At 43.2% G+C, this 16004-nt stretch overlaps 1 protein-coding gene across 11 annotated transcripts in view; it reads left to right on the plus strand.

The window, feature by feature from the left end:
• SYTL5 (synaptotagmin like 5) overlaps window positions 1-16004 on the plus strand; it is a 259990-nt gene that overhangs the window by 94296 nt on the left and 149690 nt on the right. The window lies entirely within an intron of this gene.

Here is a 16004-nt window from a genome sequence, read left to right on the forward strand (position 1 = left end):
GAATCTCCCACATTTCAGGCAGACATTTTACCATCTGAGCCACTAGGGAAAGAGACTAGAACAAAAGCAGACAACAAAAACTTGTGAGAGCAGCCAGGTGTGGGATTTAGTAGATAAAGACCTTCAAGTTACCATTATAAATATGTTCAAAGGACTAATGGAAACCATGATTAGAGAAATAAAGGAGGATATGATGACAATGCTACATCAAATAGAGCACACCAGTAAAGAAATAGAAATCATAAAGAGGAACCAAATGGAAATTCTGGAACTGAAAGTTACAACAAATGAAGAAATTTCACTGAAGGCCAGTAGGTTTGAACTGGTAGAAGAAAGGATGATGAAGTGATGATGAAGATAGGATAATTGAGATTTCCTAGTTCGAGGAGTAGAAAAAAAAAGGAAGGAAAATGAAAGGACGTTATTCAGGCTGAAAGCAAGTAAGCAAGCAAGCATCTCCAGGCAGTAATTCAAATCAATTAAAAAAAAAGGAAAGTACTGATAACTTTAAAAGACATAGATGCATATTTCTTTTCTTCTCTTAACTGATTTAAGAATTGTGTAGTGTAATGGGCATGTAAGATATGAAAATGCAATCTATTTATGTGTGTGTATATATATTCCAATAATAGCACAAAGGGAATGGAGTGGAAGCACAGATGTACTGAGTTAAGTAAATGACTCCAGATGGTAACTGGAATCCATATGGACAAATGAAGAGAACCATAAATGACAGATAAGCAAGTCAGTATAACACAATCTATAAATACATGTTTGTTTTCCTCTCCTTGTTTAAAGTTATATAAAATTATATAAGGTAATTATTATGTTAATGTATTACTGATTTTTTAGAATCTATAGATTTACTATGTATAAGTAACACTGTGAAAAGGGGATGATTTGACTTGGCTGATCATGACTGGGCTCACATATCTAAGGCCTTCAAAGGGACAACTGGGCGGATTCGGCTCAGCTTCACATGGTCTGTCACCTTCCAGCAGGTTATCTTATGCTTATTGGCATGATAAGAAGTAGGTGTTTCAAGTAAGAGTAAAATTACATGGAGTCTGTTTAGGACCAGACCCATTACTAGCCCACCATCACTTCCACATTTTAGGTGGTAAGGCCAGTCTAGATTTAAGAGTGGGGATATAGGCACCACATCTTGATTAGAGGAGCTGCTGAGTCACATTTAAAAAAATGAGAATGGGACAATTTTAGCCACTTCTGCAAATAATCCACTACACAGTATTAGAACCATTCATCCTACACTTCCTTGTTTTCTTAAAACTTTTTAAAATTTGGGTGGTGATGGTAGTGGTTTAGTCACTAAGTCATATCTGACCCTTGCAACCCCATGGACTCTAGCCCGCCAGGCTCCTCTGTCCATGGGATTTCCCACGAAAGAATACTAAAGCAGGTTGTCATTCCCTTCTACAGGAGATCTTCCCGAACCAGGGATTGAACTCGGGTCTCCTGCATTGCAGGCGGTCTCTTTACCGTCTAAGCTACCAGGGAAGCCCCATTAGCTAATTAGAAAATATATATGGAAACTGTGTGCATGTTTATCTAGATTTGAGAGATGGATCTAAGTGCCAAGAAGTCTGTTAAAATCCAGATTCTTTATCGCTTATGGGTAGATACAAGGTCATCTCAACCTCCCTTCTTCTTACACTTACTAGCTTTTATTTAAAACACTCCAAGTACTTTATCAGTTTAGAGATTTGCCTTTGCCATCTTTCTGGAACGTTCATTTGTCTTACCACATCTCTGCCTCAATTCAAGGCATAGAAGATGATGTCAGTATCCTGGACAACCCCCAACAGCCTGTACAATTTAGAGGCATATTTGCCTAACTTTCAAATGTCAGAACCTGTATTTCTTTTTTTTCCAATTTAAAAAGTTGTATTTATTTATTTTGGCCATGCTGTGTGGCATGTTGGATCTTAGTTCCCTGAGCAGAGATTGAACCCTCACCCCCTGCGTTGGAAGCATGGAATCTTAACCACTGGATCACTTGGGAGGTCCTAGAACAGGCGTTTCTTTGTGTGAGGGCTTTTATTAGATTGTCAGAACCCACCCTGCCTAACTGCATGGTAGTCAATGGCACCCTACTCCAGTACTCTTGCCTGGAAAATCCCATGGATGGAGGAGCCTGGTAGGCTGCAGTCCATGGGGTCGCTAAGAGTCAGACATGACTGAGCGACTTCACTGTCACTTTCATGCATTGGAGAAGGAAATGGCAACCCACTCCAGTGTTCTTGCCTGGAGAATCCCAGGATCAGGGGAGCCTGGTGGGCTGCCGTCTATGGGGTCGCACAGAGTTGGACACGACTGAAGTGACTTAGCAGCAGCAGCAGCAGCCAGAATGCTGAGGCATTATCTTCCCCTGGAAAGTGTGTTTTCTCCCTTAGAAGTTTTTCAGTGATATTAAGCTGATTAATAATGAACACTTTGTTTGCTTTCTTCACTTCCCTGTCTGAATTCTTCACTTCCCAGCTAGAGTTTCCTGGGAATGCTGGGTGTGATAGGCTAAACAGTTTTGTTGCTGAGTCACTTTGTGTCTGACTCTTTTGCAACCCCGTGGACTGTAGCCCCCAGGCCCCACTCCACGGGATTTCCCATGTCAGAATACTGGAGTTGGTTGCCATTTCCTACTCCATGGTATCTTCCTGACCCAGTGATCGAATTCACATCTCCTGCATTGCAGGCAGATTATCTACCACTGAGCCATCAGGGAAGCCCTAATAGGCTGAGTAAGGCCACCAAAAATAACCAGTTCCAAATCCCTTAAATCTGCAAATGTTTCCTTATATGGCAAGAGAGAATTCACATATAAGATTAAGTCAATGATCTTGAGGTGGAAGATCATTGTGTATTATCTGATCGAGTTCAGGTGTAAACACACGTGTCATTATTAGAAGGAGGCAGAGAGAGATTTGATACAGAAGGAGGAAATTTGACCCCTGAAGCAAGATGCTACATTGTTGGCTGTGAAGTTGAAGACAGGGGACAAGAAATAGAAGGAATGTATAGAGAGCCCTGGGGTCTGGAAAAGGCCATGATACAGATTCTGCTGTGGATCCTCCAGAGGATGGCCCTCTTGGCAAGTTGTTTTCAGCCCAGTGAAACTGTTCTGAACTTTTTACCTCCAGAGTTGTACAAGACTAAATATGTGTTGGTGTAAGCTACCAAATCTGTTTTAGCAACCATAGGAATCTAATACAGATTTTGGTACCAGGAAGTAGGGTGCAGCTGTAACAAATACCTAAAAGAAGAAGTTGCTTTGGAATTGGATAATGGCTATAGATTGGAGTAATTTGGAGGAGGATGACAGACAAATGCTAGATTACCTTGAACAGTTAATAGAAATATGAATGTTGAAAGTGCTGCTGGTGAGGGCTCAAATGGAAGTGAGGAACACAGTAGAGAAAGCCAATATTGTCATAGAGAATACCTATATGAATGTTACAGATGTTGCTGGTGAAGACATTTTTCTTAAATTTAATTTTTTGTGGTTGATTTACAATATTGTGTTAATTTTAGGTGTATAGCAAAATGGTTCATATATGTAATCTTTTCAGATTCTTATCCCTTATAGGATATTGCAAAATATTCAGTATAGTTCCCTGTGCTATCCAGTAGGTCTTTGTTGATTATCTATTTTATATATACTAGTGTGTATCTGTTAACCCCCAAACTCCTAATTTATCCATGCCCCTTCTTCCCCTTTGGTAACCATAGGCTTGTTATGAAATGGTTGTTCATCTATTTCTGTTTTGTATATAAGTTCATTTGTTTTGGCTTTTGGGGGGTTCTACATGTAAGCGATAGCATATGATATGTGTCTTTCTCTGTCTGACTTAATTCACACAGTATAACAATCTATAAAGATTCATCCTTGTTGCTGCAAATGGCATTATTTTGTTTTTTTTTTTAATGGCTGAGTAGCATTCCATTGTATATATGTACCACATCTTTTTTATCCATTCACCTATTGATGGACACTTAGGTTGCTTCCATGTCTTGACTGTTGTAAATAATGCTGCAGTGAACATACGGGTACGTGTATCTTTTTGAATTATGGTGTTCTCTGGATATATGGCCAAGGGTGGGATTGCTGGATCATATGGAAACTCTATTTTTAGTTTTTACGGAATCTCCATACTGTTCTCTACAGCAGTTGTACCAACTTATGTTCCCACGAACAGTGTAGGAAGGTTCCTTTTTTCCCCACATCCTCTGCTGGTGAAGATTTGGAAGGAAATATGGAACATGATTTTGGAAACTTGAGAGGATTCTTGTTACACAGTGGTATAAATTTTAGGTGAATTGTCTCCTGCAGTTATGTGGAGAACAGAACTTAAAAGCAATGAATTGAAAATTTAGCTTAGAAATTAAATTGTAATTTAATAGTGCAAATTAAATTGTAAGCTAAATTTTAAATACATTTCAGTTAAATAGAGCAGATTTCCAAGGTAAGTGTTGAAAGCATGCCCTTGTTTCTTCTTGCTACTAGTAGTGAAAATGGTAGAGAAAAGACAAATTGAGGGAAGATCTTTTAAGCAAAAAGGAACTTAGGACTTAAAGATATGAGAAAATCTCAGCCTGTCCAGTTTGCAAAAGTACATTAAAATGAAAGGATTCACTGTCAGGAAAGTGTCCTGTAGAGAAAAATATCAAGGATGTAGCTAGATATTTTTTGCTAGTTACCTCCAAGGTATGAGAATACCAGAATATACAAACAGAGGGCTCCATGAAGCAAAATGGGCGGTGACTCATAGATAACCCTAGTCATCTTAGTAGTAACAAGGAATATAGAATCTCTGAATGAGCCTTCTGTGTAAGGGCATGGATTCCTCAAGATACACATGGGAGACTACAGGATTCTTGAGCATGTTAAATCAGCATGAACAATGCCATCTCTAATTGAAAGGATAGATAGAAGATGAAAGGAGGCTGTGGGGCTCCCAGAATTTGACAAGCAGAAAACAGGCTGATAAAGCTACTCAGCTGCAAACATGTGTTCCGTTCAAAATAAAGGCAAGATGATTCTGAAGGGAGAGCCCAGGGCCTAGAGGGCAGAGCTATGGTCAGGGGGTGAAGTCCTGGAGACAGAAGAAGGAGCCTCAAGCCACAAAGAGTTATTCCCAGGCCTTGAAACCTATGGAGGTTTGCCTGCTTGAATATTGAAATTGCTGGAATCAGAGAGTTCTATTCTTCTACTTTTGCTTTGGGAATTGAAATAGCAGTAACTGTTATCAGCTGTATATGAACCAGAAGTAAGCAGAAACACAAACTTTGTAGAGATGACAATTAAAATGAGGGAAAACAGAAAATGAGAAGAAATATTTCTTGTGCTTTGGCTTCACCAAGGACAGCCAGGAAGAGAAACATCTGAACTTAAACTGAGCACCAAGTGCACTTTCCCTCTCTTTACAATGTTTACCAGGTTCTGATTAATCCATTAAGCATCTCATCGTAAATTCCAAAATGATCCAAAGATATTTTTCAAACTGTAAAAATCAAGACACATAATAAACACGAGGTGAACATGAGTTCACCTCCAATACTTTGGCCACGTGATGCAAAGAGCTGACTCATTTGAAAAGACCTGATGCTGGGAAAGATTGAGGGCAGGAGGAGAAGGGGATGACAGAGGATGAGGTGGTTGGACGGCATCACTGACTCAATGGACATGGGCTTGGGTGGACTCCGGGAGTTGGTAATGGACAGGGAGGCCTGGCATGCTGCAGTTCATGGGGTCACAAAGAGTTAGACACGACTGAGCGACTGAACTGAACATGAGTTAAAAGATTTTATTTTACTCAGTGAAGGAATGGAAAAGTGTTATAACTTGTTCCAAAGAGAAATCAAATGTTGGATACAGGAATACTGATCAAGAATATTTAAATGAATGTGTACATGGAAGCAAAACTGATTTCATTACATCATGAGAAGGGGACAATTTAATCTCTACTATACAGAATCTCTTATATGTTTATGAGTAACCTCCAAGTAACCAAAGATTGTCAAAGACCTCAAAGTCAGTGCAAGCCTAGAATCAGATAATGTGGTCTGGTACCCTAAAGAGAGGGAAAAGTTTGCCAGAGAAACACACATCTGTACAATGTTATAGTCAAGTACACTTCCCTCGATATCAGGGGGCAGTGGGGTGACCAGGTTTCTGACATGGACGTGGCTTGGCTGAGGCCTGATTAGGGCGGAGTGGAAACCAGTGACATCCCAAAGTTGAGGGTGTCACAGAGGTAGCCCCCTGATCATTGCAGGACTAGAGCACAGGGATAAAATGTGTTGTGCTCAGTGCACGTGTCTTGAGAGACTCAGTCCAGCAGGAAAATCTGCAGAAGCAAAGCCAGCAAACAGCATGTCTGAAGAACAAAGTGAGGAGTGCTTTTACCAGACACCAGCCCATCCTGTACCCTCCCTGCTGCAGTTCCCCATGTGCCTCTTAGACTGTCTTCTGCAAGAGGATGAATATGTCCACACCCTGAGTTCATCCAAACAGATTTCCTTCTTTTCCATGCTCAATTATCTCACTGACTACATTCTGGCTGGGTCTGGTCAGCGCTGAGGCCAATGGCGGTGTGCAGGTCTCTCCACAGGGTGTGGAGAGCCTGGGGGGTGACAACACAGAACCTCATCACCACTTAACGAATGTGCCCTTCACTCTGTTTGATGAGATGCCTGGATCCAGAAGGAATGGCTGAAGCTGGGTCCCCATAGCTTGGCAGGAGCCTTCATAACCTCAGCCCAAGGTACAACTTCTCAGCTGACAAACCCCAGCTTCTGTCAATAAACGCTATTAAAGTGTTTAAATCCATGTCTGTGCTTCTGACTGCTCTCTCTCTCTCTGTCATTTGTTGTTGAGGCGTCTGGGGAACATTGGTGGGGGGTCCTCTCATGGAGAGTGGAGGAGTGAAAGGTGTGGTCAGGGTGGGATGATGAAATCTGTGATTTCAGGGAATGGTTTCCAGTGGTGACAGTGTGGGGAGTGATTCTGGGGGGAGTCGCTCACTGAGGTTTTGGGGTGAAGACTTTCTCACTGGCTCTGAGGGAATCTGGGCTGGGAGGTTGCAAAGTTGGCCAGAGAGGGGGCATGTTGAATTCCGCGAATGATGGTGGTAACTCGGGAGGGGCTACAGACCGTGATGGACAAGCTGAAGGCTTTACTCATCATGGGGAACACCTGAAAGTGGGTGATGATGACAAGGGGGATAGATAGAGTGGAAGAGCATCTGGCATGAAATTTATTCATGATGGGAAATATCGAAAATCAGAGGTGATGGCAATGGGGTGAATGGAAAGGGTGGTGTAGAAGTTGGTGTTAATTTAATGGGGCCGGACCTTTAGATGGAGATCGAGGGATGATGGGGAAACCATAGAGAAATACGCATAAAATAAGTTGTTGTCTGGTTTGTTTCATTTATTTATGTCATGCTTCATTCCAGAAAATATTAGTAATGTATTTTACCATGTTGGGTAATATCAGTGCTATGTTTTTGGCAGAATATAGCCTTCTATCCTCTTGTGGACACGAGTAAATTAGCCTGGACCTGGTTCTCACATCATTGCTGGATGCTTGGGCCTCTGTGAAAACCTCAGCCTGCTGAATTTTGTAGGGAGACAGAGAGTGAGAGTGCTGTACAGACGAGGAAGCCAGGGCTACATTTGGGAACCAGACAGTCCTCACCCTAGTTCCCTTTCTGCCCCTCTCTGTTTGGTGACACCCTCTATTTCCCTCCTTTCACTATTGATGGAAGCTTGGAGCTGACTTAGCTTTTGGCAACTTCTCAGGAGTGTCTTGAGAGTAACCACGTCGGGTGTGCTTAGAACTTGATGGAGTCAGTGCTTGTTTAATCGACTTTTCTTGGGATATTAATATATTTATAATTATGGCTGATTCACATTGTATGGCAGAAACCAACACAACATTGTAAAGCAAAAAGTCACTCAGTCGTGTCCAGCTCTTTGGGAGCCCATGGACTATACAGTCCACGGAATTCTCCAGGCCAGAGTACTAGAGTGGGTAGCCTTTCCCTTCTCCAGGGGATCTTCCCAACCCACGGATCAAACCCAGGTCTCCTGCATTGCAGGTGGATTCTTTACCAGCTGAGCCACAAGGGAAGCCCAATTATCCTCCAATTAAAGATAATTTTTTTTTTACTTTTAAAAATTTTTATTGAAGTATAGTTGCTGCTGCTGCTGCTGCTAAGTCACTTCAGTCGTGTCTGACTCTGTGTGACCCCATAGATGGCAGCCCACCAGGCTCCCCCATCCCTGGGATTCCCCAGGCAAGAACACTGGAGTGGGTTGCCATTTCCTTGTCCAATGCATGAAAGTGAAAAGTGAAAGTGAAGTTGCTTAGTCGTGCCCAACTCTTAGCGACCCCATGGATTGCAGCTTACCAGGCTCCTCCATCCATGTGATTTTCCAGGCAAGAGTACTGGAGTGGGGTGCCATTTCCTTCTCTGGTATAGTTGCTATACAATATTATATAAGTTACAGGTGTACAATACAATGATTCACAATTTTTAGGTTATACTTCTCTTATGGTTATTACAAAATATTGGCTATATTCCCCATGTTGTACAATATATTCCTTTTTAAAGATTTTTTTTTGATATGAACCATTTTTAAAGTCTTCATTGAACTTCTTACAATATTGCTGCTGTTTTGTGTTTTGGTTTTTTGGCTGCAAAGTATATGGGATGTGAGAGTTGGTCCATAAAGAAGGTTGAGCGGTGCTGAAGAATTGATGCTTTCGAATTGTGGTGCTGGAGAAGACTCTTGAGAGTCCCTTGGACAGAAAGGAGATCAAACCAGTCAATCCTAAAAGAAATCAACCCTGAATATTCATTGGAAGGGTTAATGCTGAAGCTGAAGCTCCAATACTTTGGCCTCCTAATGGGAAAAATTGACTCCTTAGAAAAGACCCCTGATGCTGGGAAAGATTGAAGGCAGAAAGAGAAAGGGATGACAGAGGACAAGATGGTGGGATGGCATCACCAACTCAATGGATATGAGTTTAAGCAAACTCCGAAAGATAGTGGAGGACAGAGGAGTTTGCCGTGCTACAGTCCTTGGGATCAAAGTGTTGGACATGGCTTAGCGATTGAACAGCAAAAACATATGGGATCTTAGCTCCCCAGCCAGGGCTGGAACCCTGGGAAAGGTGAAGTCTTAACCATGAGCCTGCCAGGGAATTCCCTGTACAATATAGCTTATTTTATATACAATAGTTTGTACTTCTTAATACTCTACCCTTATCTTGTCCCTTTGCCCTCCCTCTCCCTATGGTTAACCACAAGTTTGTTCTTTATTTCTGTGAGTCTGCTGCTTTTTTGTTATATTCACTAATTTGTTGCATTTTTTAGATTCCACATATAAATCATATCATACAGCATTTGTCTTTCTCTGTCTGACTTATTTCACTTATAATGCCCTCCAAGTCCATTTGTGTTGCTGCAAGTGGCAACATTTTATTCTTTTTTATCAGATCAGATCAGTCGCTCAGTCGTGTCCAACTCTTTGCGACCCCATGAATTGCAGCACGCCAGGCCTCCCTGTCCATCACCAACTCCCGGAGTTCACTCAGACTCATGTCCATCGAGTCAGTGATGCCATCCAGCCATCTCATCCTCTGTCGTCCCCTTCTCCTCCTGCCCCCAATCCCTCCCAGCATCAGAGTCTTTTCCAATGAGTCAACTCTTCGCATTTTATGGCTGAATAGTATTCCACTGTGTGTGTGTTTGTGATCAAACCCAGGTCTCCCACATTGCAGGTGGATTCTTTACCAGCTGAGCCACAAGGGAAGCCCAATTATCCTCCAATTAAAGATAATTTAAAAAAAATTTAATAAAAAACTTTTCTCTCACTGACAAGATGGATGTTCACCACACAGATTTGTAAATCATTAACGAGAGCCATGGCACCCTCCTGGCCTTAGCCAAGGCCCCCTCTTACTCTCCTGCTCATTTGAGTGGCCAGCAGGCCTCTCCCCAGTGACGTCAGGTAGAGTGTCCTTCAGATGGTCATGTGAGGGCACCACCTGTGCCACCCTGTCCCTGAAGTGGAGCATCTTTGTGTCCAGGGCACGATGCCTCATCTTCCAGTGACTTGCAGGCAACAGGGAGTGCCTCCGGGGTGACTGATGCCAGGGAATCAATCACGATACTCACATCCTACCATGTTGGCTAAATAGCTGTGTGGTTTTTGAAAGCTACTGATTTTGGCTTATGGCTGTGGCATGTTTTAGCACAAGATATAGTCTCCAGGATACCTCACTGGAAGTCACGCCATGACTTGTCGTAGCATGAGACCTGGTCTCCAGGATACCTCACCGGAAGTCACACCAGAGGATCCATTGAGGACCAGAGAAGTCATAGTAGGTGGATAAACCGTGTCAGGTTAGCAGGTCTGTGTGCTCAGGGTCACCTTACAGACCATGCCGTGTCAGCACTAGTGACCCTGTGACACCTGCAGGGAGCCAGGCTTCCTGGGCTCTTTAGACTCTGTTTGATGAGTAGGTTTGGAGGTTGAGCTTTTCTGACCTCATGTGGGCAGGCCATGTGCAGAGTCACGTGGACAGGGGAGAATCAGGCAGAGCTGTACCACTGTTGCTTTAAGAATCGTGTTCCAGCTGTGCCTGTGGGTTCACAGCAGACATGGGGGTCCCGGGCAGCTTATCCTCTGTCTAACTGAGGCACCCTGCCACACCCCTCTCCTCCCCAGGACCAGGGGTCCTCCACCAGGGGAGGAAGGCAGGCAGAGGCTGAGAACCACTGCCTTTGGGAAAGCATGAGTCACCCAAGGTTAGGCTTTTTGTGCATTTTGAAAACACGGGAAGGGGGCTAATGAAGGAGGATTTGTTCTAATTTAAACCCTGCAGAGAACACCAGTGATGACCAGTGCCCTGTTGAGAGTGGGAATGCTGAAACCAGTGTGAGTGGGAACAGGGACTGGGGAGGGCGTGCCTGCCAAACCAGGTCTGTGACCAAAAGCAGTGTCAGGGCAGGCCAGGGTCAGACACCAGACACAGGTCAGCACAGGTGAAAACATCACTTGTGAGATGACATGAGCCCAAGAGTCCAGCCTGGAAAGACCTTGGAGAGTGATGTCAGATTGCTGTTGGTGTGGACACAAGGCCTGGGAATAAGGCTGGCCTCCCTCTGAAGACAGCCTCTGAGAAGAGAGGTGTTTCGAGGCCCAGGTTCTCCTGGTCCCTGAATCTGACAGGTCCTGTAGGAAGTTGCCAGAGACCACCTGACTCTTTACAAAGGGCTTTCAGAGCCTCGAAATGAGATTCAAGGAAGAGGAGACTATATGAACACCAATATATGATGTCCCTAGAAAACAAATTACAAAGTGGCCACTGAACAGACCTAATCTAGTCAGCAAATAGAATTATTAGGCCTACAGTGACTATCTTTTTAAAATTTTATTTATTTATTTTTGGCTGTGCTGGGTCTTCATTGGTGTGCACGGGCTTTCTCTAGTTGCAGCGAGCAGGGGCTACTCTCTAGTTGTGGTGCAAGGGCTCTTCATTGCTGTGGTCTCTCTTGTTACAGAGTACAGGCTCTAGGCATGTGGGCTCAGTAGTTGTGGCTCTCAGGCTCTAGAGCCGAGGCTCAAGTAGTTGTGATTCAGGGGTCAGTTGCTCTGCAGCATGTGGGATCTTCCTGGACCAGGGATTGAACTGGTGTCCTCTGCATTGGTAGGCTGATTCTTTACCACTGGCCCACCAGGGAAGTCCCCTACAGTGACATTTTTAAAGGAAAATTCATTATCAAGCATCATTTACAAATCAAGAACTTTTTGCCTGAAAAATCTCAATTTTTTTGGTGAAAATCAAAATGTCTGGCCATCCATGGCTATAGTCCGATGAGGATGTCTGACTGCTTGTACCATTCATACCGGGCCTTTCCTTTCTCTGTTGTATCTCATGTGTGACCTACTTCACTCATTTATAGCATATTCCTGGCTCCTGGGTCATGGAAAAAGCAAGAGAGTTCCAGAAAAACGTCTATTTCTGCTTTATTGACTATGCCAAAGCCTTTGATTGTGTGGATCACAATAAATTGTGGAAAATTCTGAAAGAGATGGGAATACCAGACCACCTGACCTGCCTCTTGAGAAACCTGCATGCAGGTCAGGAAGCAACAGTTAGAACTGGACATGGAACAACAGACTGGTTCCAAATAGGAAAAGGAGTACGTCAAGGCTGTATATTATCACCCTGCTTATTTAACTTATATGCAGAGTGCATCATGAGAAACGCTGGGCTGGAAGAAGCACAAGCTGGAATCAAGATTGCTGGGAGAAATATCAATAACCTCAGATATGCAGATGACACCACCCTTATGGCAGAAAGTGAAGAGGAACTCAAAAGCTTCTTGATGAAAGTGAAAGAGGAGAGTGAAAAAGTGGGCTTAAAGCTCAACATTCAGAAAACGAAGATCATGGCATGCAGTCCCATCACTTCATGGCAGATAGATGGGGAAACAGTGTCAGACTTTATTTTGGGGGGCTCAAAAATCACTGCAGATGGTGATTGCAGCCATGAAATTAAAAGACGCTTACTCCTTGGAAGTAAATTTATGACCAACCTAGACAGCATATTCAAAAGCAGAGACATTACTTTGCCAACAAAGGTCCGGCTAGTCAAGGCTATGGTTTTTCCTGTGGTCATGTATGGATGTGAGAGTTGGACTGTGAAGAAGGCTGAGTGCCAAAGAATTGATGCTTTTGAACTGTGGTGTTGGAGAAGACTCTTGCGAGTCCCTTGGACTGCAAGGAGATCCAACCAGTCCATCCTAAAGGAGATCAGTCCTGGGTGTTCATTGGAAGGACTGATGCTGAAGCTGAAACTCCAATACTTTGGCCACCTCATGTGAAGAGTTGACTCATTGGAAAAGACTCCGATGCTGGGAGGGATTGGGGGCAGGAGGAGAAGGGGACGACAGAGGATGAGATGGCTGGATGGCATCACTGACTTGATGGACATGAGTCTGAGTGAACTCCGGGAGTCGGTGATGGACAGGGAGGCCTGGTGTGCTGTGATTCATGGGGTCGCAAAGAGTCGAACACGACTGAGCAACTGAACTGAAAGATATTTGAGTTCATCGTTTCCATTGTAAATTAATTGTAAAACCACAATTTTATGAAAGATAAAATCTTCTCTTTCAGTGAAATAGTGTAGTGTAGTGCTCTTCAAATTGTTTTGGTATAGTGTCAATATTTTCTGTTACTGTGCAAGTTCGTTGCAAACGGATACAGCCTTATTTTATGTGACTATTATGAAGCTTACATATGACACTTCACTGAAGTTCAGCCACACCTGGACTAATACATTTTCTGTTCAACAAGATGATTCCACTCACCTAAGTGTTGTTGTACAGCCAGATTGCTCGAATGGTCACTAAATGCTAACCTGTGATTTCTGTAGGTCTTGTCACTGACTAGTAGACAATAATGACCCCATGGCAGTACCCAAATCATGTTTGCAGAGCAGTGCAATAGTAAATTTGTTTCATTTTATTCTTTGAGAAGTATGGTTTCAAATCTAAGGAAAGGCAGTGAGGAGGCCCTGAGTTTAGTGTTTCATTTAGCATTTCTCCTTCAGAGTCCTTAATATGGACAAAAGGCTAAGCGCATGCTCAGTTGCTCAAGTCATGTCCGACTCATTGCAACCCCATGGTCTGTAGCCCGTCAGGCTCCTCTGTCCATGGGATTTCCCAGGCAAGCATACTGGGGTAGAGAGGCCATTTCCTTCTCCAGGGGATCTTAACGAGGGATTGAACCCCGGTCTTTTGTATCTCCTGCATTGGCAGGCAGATTCTTTTACCACTGAGCCACCTGGGAAGCCCCACACAAAAGATTATATTACTCTCTTATATTTAGGGTTCTCAAATCACTGTGGGGAAAATATCTCTAAACTTCTGTAAATACAAAATCGACTAAAGCAAAAAACTGGTTTGCTGCAGGGAGGCAGGTTAGATTCTGTTGTTGTGAGATCCTTGGGTTCCGAGATGTAGTATGAGAAGAATTCGCCCACTGAACTGTGGAAGAGAGTCTTCATGTCACAGTGGGGCAAAATAGTGAAAGAAGAAGGGGGCAAACTGGGTTCTGGTCTCCCGTAAGTGTAGTTTACTTGGGGCCCGTCAGCTTCCATGGCTATACAATGTGGTGCTGATGTGCTCAGTCATGGCTGATTCCTTGCGACCCCATGGACTGTAGCCCTCCAGTTTTCTCTGTCCATCAAATTTTCCAGGCAAGAATACTGGACTGGGTTGCCATTTCCTTCTCCAATACAGTGTGGCTGCTGCTGCTGCTGCTAAGTCGCTTCAGTCGTGTCCGACTCTGTGCGACCCCATAGACGGCAGCCCACCAGGCTCCCCCGTCCCTGGGATTCTCCAGGCAAGAACACTGGAGTGGGTTGCCATTTCCTTCTCCAATGCATGAAGGTGAAAAGTGAGAGTGAAGTCGCTCAGTCATGTCTGACTCTTTGCAACCCCATGGACTGCAGCCTACCAGGCTCCTCCGTTCATGGGATTTTCCAGGCAAGAGTACTGGAGTGGGGTGCCATCACCCTAACCCTAACCCTAAGATGGTGCAGAGACACCCAAATGAACTTTTTGACCGACCCAGTATATTGTTTAAATGTAGTTCATTTAAGGTACCATAATTCAGTTTCTTTAGTCTCAAGGAAATTTAGGAATAGTCAGTTTGTATAAACAATTTATCTGGATATGTCACTCAGAACAGAACCCCTTTAAGAGATTTTATAATCAACTGTAGTCCATTATAGTAGTATCATTCCAAGATAGGAAAACGTTACACACTCAGTCAGAGGTAAGGGCATTTTTGAGTTACAGACATGGACATACAAGCATGGAAAAACAGAGATTATAGCTTCAATGTTATAATTTTAGCCATGGCTCAAGTAAATATCAAAAAGTGTTCTTCTCTAGAGGGTATGATTTGAAGAAGCAAATAGACAAACAAAGACTGGAAAAGCAGTTTCTCTGTTGTCTCTCACTCAGTGGAGCCTAGATCTCTGTGAACCTATTTCAAGAGGTCGCCAGATGGTCAGATCCTGAAACCAAATTCTCCACCATTTCTGCCAACAATAGGAATAACTTATCAGCTATAAATGAACAAAAACAAAGCAACCACAAAATTACTACAGAGGAAAATTTTTAAATTAAAATTAGAAAATCATGGAAATCCTCTTGGTTTCCATGAGGCTTTGGAATCACCTAGAAGAAACAAGACACTCCTGGGCTTTAATTGAGAATGTGGCACTTTTCTGTCTTGGGAGTTTACCTGGCTCTGACAGGGGAGTCCATGGGCATATCCATGTGACCTCCAAAACAGTTAAAAGATATTTTTAAACAGAGAAAATCATGACACTCCTAAAGATATGAAATGTACATGTATTCAAAGAATCTAACTCCTGAGGCGATTGGCAGATGGTATAACAAAAGGTAACCTGAAGAACAAACATAGAAGTTTTGAAGCAGAGTATTTTAAATGTGTAATTGGAGGCACGCTTGGTTTTATTACAATATGATAAGGGAGACAAATGGATCTCCCCTGGACAAGGCATTCAGTATGTCTATCACTGACCATCAATTTACAGAGGGATGTGAACCAGTTCAAAGATAATCCAAGGCTAGGCTCAGATAAGCTGAAGTGGTGTTCCAGAGACAGGGCTGTGTTTCCATTAAAATATTCTTTTTCTCTCCATGCCCCCTGTTTGTTTATTTATTTATTTTTACTAGACTGTTACAGTGAAATAGAAAGAGTTCCCTATAAAAAGAGGTTCCTGTCACAAGCATTTCTAGGCCAGTCCCGGTCAGGGCCAATTGGCTACTGATGACATCACAAAGCCTGAGCTGTCACAAAGGCAGCTCCCTGAGCAATAAGAGACCTGAGCAAGGGGACACAGCCAGCAGAGAGACACTGGCATCTCAGGAGGC

The sequence above is a fragment of the Bubalus bubalis genome, chromosome X, assembly GCF_019923935.1.
Source record: "Bubalus bubalis isolate 160015118507 breed Murrah chromosome X, NDDB_SH_1, whole genome shotgun sequence".
Classification (NCBI taxonomy): Eukaryota; Metazoa; Chordata; class Mammalia; order Artiodactyla; family Bovidae; genus Bubalus; species Bubalus bubalis.